General features: G+C 40.7%; 1 long non-coding RNA gene across 1 annotated transcript in view; it reads left to right on the top strand.

Moving 5' to 3' along the window:
- Positions 1–4,051: 4,051 nt before the first annotated feature.
- The window catches only part of LOC140323094 (uncharacterized), a 4,860-nt gene continuing 4,536 nt past the window's right edge, over positions 4,052–4,375 (top strand). The window contains exon 1 of the long non-coding RNA XR_011919301.1: positions 4,052–4,168. This is a non-coding gene — a long non-coding RNA (uncharacterized lncRNA). The remainder of the gene's footprint in view (positions 4,169–4,375) is intronic.

Here is a 4,375-nt window from a genome sequence, read left to right as displayed (position 1 = left end):
TGATGATGATGATGTAGTGATATGGTGATGTGGTGATATGGTAATGATGATGATGTGATGATGATGTGGTGATGTGTTGATTATGATGTGATGATGATGATGATGTGGTGATATGATGATGATGATGTGGTGATAATGACGATGATGATTATGATGATGATGTGGTGATAATGATGATGATGATGATGATGATGTGGTGATGTGGTGAGATGATGATGATGATGATGATGTGGTGATAATGATGATGATGATGTGGTGATGTGGTGATGATGATGATGATGTGGTGATAATGACGATGATGATTATGATGATGATGTGGTGATATGGTGATGATGATGATGATGATGATGATGATGATGTGATGAATATGATGTGATGATGATGATGATGATGTGGTGATAATGATGATGATGATTATGATGATGGTGATGATGTGGTGATGTGGTGATATGATGATGATGATGATGATGATGTGGTGATGATTATGATGATGATGATGATGATGATGTGGTGATGTGGTGATATGATGATGATGATGTCATGATGGGGATGTGATGTGATGATTATGATGATGATGTGGTGATATGGTGATGATGATTATGATGATGATGTGATGATGATGATGATGTTGTGATAATGATGATGATGATGATGTGGTGATGTGGTGATATGATGATGATGATGATGTGGTGATGATGATGATGTGATGATGGTGATGTGATGTGATGTGATGATGGTGATGATTATGATGATGATGATGTGGTGATATGGTGATGATGATGTGGTGATATGGTGATGATGATGTGGTGATATGGTGAGGATGGTAATGATGATGGTGATGATTATGTGATGATAATGATGATGATGATGATGTGATGATGATGGTGATGATGATGATGATGATGATGTGGTGATAATGATGATGATGATTATGATGATGATGATGATGATGTCGTGATAATGATGATGATGATGATGATGTGGTGATGTGGTGATATGATGATGATGATGATGATGTGGTGATGATTATGATGATGATGATGATGATGATGTGGTGATATGGTGATGATGATGATGTGGTTATGATGATGATGGTGATGATTATGATGATGATGATGATGTGGTGATATGGTGATGATGGTGATGATGTGGTGATGATGTTAAAATTGATGATTATGATGATGATGTGGTGATCATGATGTGATGATGATGATGATGATGATGATGATTATGATGATGATGATGATTATGATGATGATGTGATGATGATGATTATGATGATGATGTGATAATGATTATGATGATGATGATGATGATGTGGTGATATGATGATGATGTGGTGATGATGTCGTGATAATGATGATGATGATGATGATGTGGTGATGATTATGATGATGATGATGATGTGGTGATATGGTGATGATGATGATGTTATGATGGTGATGTGATGTGATGTGATGTGATGATGATGATGATGTGGTGATATGGTGATGATGATGATGATGTGGTGATATGGTGATCATGATGTGATAATGATGATGATGATGATCAGGCCAGCAGAGTGTTCTGAGTATAGGTCCATCCTGGGACGTCCAGCAGAGTGTTCTGAGTATAGGTCCATCCTGGGCAGGCCAGCAGAGTGTTTTCAGTATGGATCAATCATTGGGAGTCCAGCAGAGTGTTTTCAGTATAGGTCTATCCTGGAGCTTTTAGCACAGTGTTTTCAGTATATGTCTGTCCAAGGGAGTCCAGCACAGTTTGCTCAGTATAGGTCTATCCTGGGGAGGCCGGAACAGTGTTCTCAATAATATTTTTACCATTCATCCAAATGTTTTTCCTGAATTTACACTGTTCTGTGCCTAGGCATGTACTCACGGACAGACCTGAACCTTCCAGTTAAGATTCCACATAGAAAAGAAATCCGAGATTTTGAGAAGGACCCACCATTGTCATCTTGTGGAATGTTCCAGGCTCGATTGTTTGGTAAGGCTGTGCTGGTATTAAAGGAGGGTTCACCTCCAGTTGTGCAGATATTTTCCTTCAATGAGGTTCTCATATTTGTCAGGTGGGGACTAGAGACCAATCAGGATCAGTGCTAGATTGGTGGAGAAGACTTATTGGATGGCTAATGGTCAATAACAGAGCTGCTATGGTGAAGAATGGGCACTGATAAGGGGTACCAGGAAGGAATGTTGCAGTGATGATTGGTCTGGGTCCGTGCTTAATTGGTGAAGATGGGGTACACATAATATATTTGGTGATGTGAGATACCAGTAGAGATCAGGGGTGCTGTGTTAGAAATGGGGTACTGATAGGAAGCAGGACTGTAGGGATGGGGACTGGGTACTGATAAGGATTAGAGATGGTGTGGTGAACAATGGTTACTGGTAAATTTCTGGAGGAAATGTCGGGATTAGGGCTGATAGGTAAGAGCAAGGATTAGGTTTGGTGTGGTAAGGATTGGTACAGGTAAGATGAAGGAAGGTATGGCTGAGATCTGGTAGCAGTATACATCAAGAATGGTAAAGTCTGGGCTAGTGTGGCAGACATGGTGTAATAGGGTTAGGGGTATAAATTGAGATTGGGGCCAGTGTGGTACAGATGGGGTATCAGTAGAGTTTGGGATATGACAGAGATATGACACCATGTGATGAAAGATCAGTGACTCATACAGCAGGGTTGAGTTTTGATTGGACTGGTGCCAGTTGGTACCTTGGTTGATGCTACAAGAGGTAGTTGCAGTAATGTTAGAGATTATAAATCATGTGAAGGCTTTTATATGGTGATTGCGGGAGATATATTTTAGTTGGAGATGACTGGAGGTGATTGGGGAGCAGTGTGATTGGCGGGTTTCCCTTGTGTATAATGTGCTCTGTTTGGGGTGTCTTATATTCCCAGAAGGACCAAATAATATCATATCATCATATCTTATAGGATCTATTATACATGTAAGTTACAAGACAAAGGTAAGAAGGTAAAGGATATAAAGGAAAGGATAAGAAAGGGTTCTAGCTCTATCTCCAGCACATAGTGATTCTCACACAACCATACAAACCATGGTTATCCCTCCTTGATCCCCTCTGCAAACCCAGAGCAAATCACATTGTCTATTCATCCTTGGTGAAGTATTGATAAAGAGGTCACATAGATTGTCCTTGTCCCAGACATGGGAATATTATCACAGGCCCCTACCCCCTCCAGGAAGCCTGAAGCTATAGTAAACTAACCTGGGCAGGAACTACCACCAGGTGGGCGAACTGGCCAAGGTGGTAATGATCCTCAGGTATCCACCCATAGAAGATCAATGATTGTCTCTGCACAGTGATTCCTTTATGGTTGTTGGGTCTGCATCTGTCTCCACAGATAATGAGATTTATAGTTTGATTTCAAGGAGGCAAAATTATCCTTACATACAAGTCATATTCATATTAATTTTAGTCACTTCTAACACCTTAGGATAAATATTTGTATCAGAGAGGGAAAGTTTAGGGGAAAGCTGAAAGGTAAGTCTATAAGATGTCTTACAGAGGATGGAGGATGACCATCCAGCTGTTTTCTGACCTCCGCATAGCCTGGGAATACCTGCTAGCATCCCCCGATGGGGCTATTGTGGGTTAAGTAGCCTAAATGATTTATTTGGTAACCCTAAAGGTGATGTGAGAATTTTATCTGAGATTCGGAGTTTGATTTGGGTGTGTGGCCCTGTAAAATGAGAGACCCTGGAGAGGTTCCTGCAAGGAGCTATCTGGACTATGCCAATCCCCTAACCTCAGGTAAAATTCTACTTTATTCTGCTTAAATTTACATTTTTTTTGAAACTTGAAAGTGTTAGATATGTTGGGGAAGTTGAATAAATCCCGCTGGAATACATTGTTATGGAAGGATGTGGAAACAGCCAAGGGGTGATTACTTTTGTAAACTAGCGTATTGGTAAGAGAGAATTATTGTTCCTATCTACCAAGCAGTGACATAAATACAGGTATAGATGATATCAATCCCACAAGTGTCTGCGTTAACACCTCCCCCACTACCTCTGGGTAAGTGACAGGATGTCAGAGGCTGCCAGTAAGATGGCTGCTCCGCTGTATGCTAAAATCAGAGGCAAAAATAAAGCAGAACCCTCGCTCCTGGACAATCTTCTCCATCGAGGATTCCCCGTGCACCAAGTGTAAGTACAGACCCCCAAAATGTCACTTGTAGGGAAAATGAGCCCAGTCTCCGCTTAGTGTAACACTTCCTGTAAACAGAATGCATTTTCATGTTAGGTTTTAGCTTATAGTTCAAGGTGGAATTATGGTGGAGCGGTGTAGGTGATGGAGGATGGTAATGTGGTACAGCTCTAGATAAGTATGGTGGAGCGGTATAGATGGTATAG

This window comes from Pyxicephalus adspersus, chromosome 1 (genome assembly GCF_032062135.1).
Source record: "Pyxicephalus adspersus chromosome 1, UCB_Pads_2.0, whole genome shotgun sequence".
In the NCBI taxonomy this organism is placed as follows: Eukaryota; Metazoa; Chordata; class Amphibia; order Anura; family Pyxicephalidae; genus Pyxicephalus; species Pyxicephalus adspersus.
The sequence above is the reverse complement of the archived record's forward strand: the minus strand, read 5'-3'. Positions and strand labels throughout refer to the sequence as shown.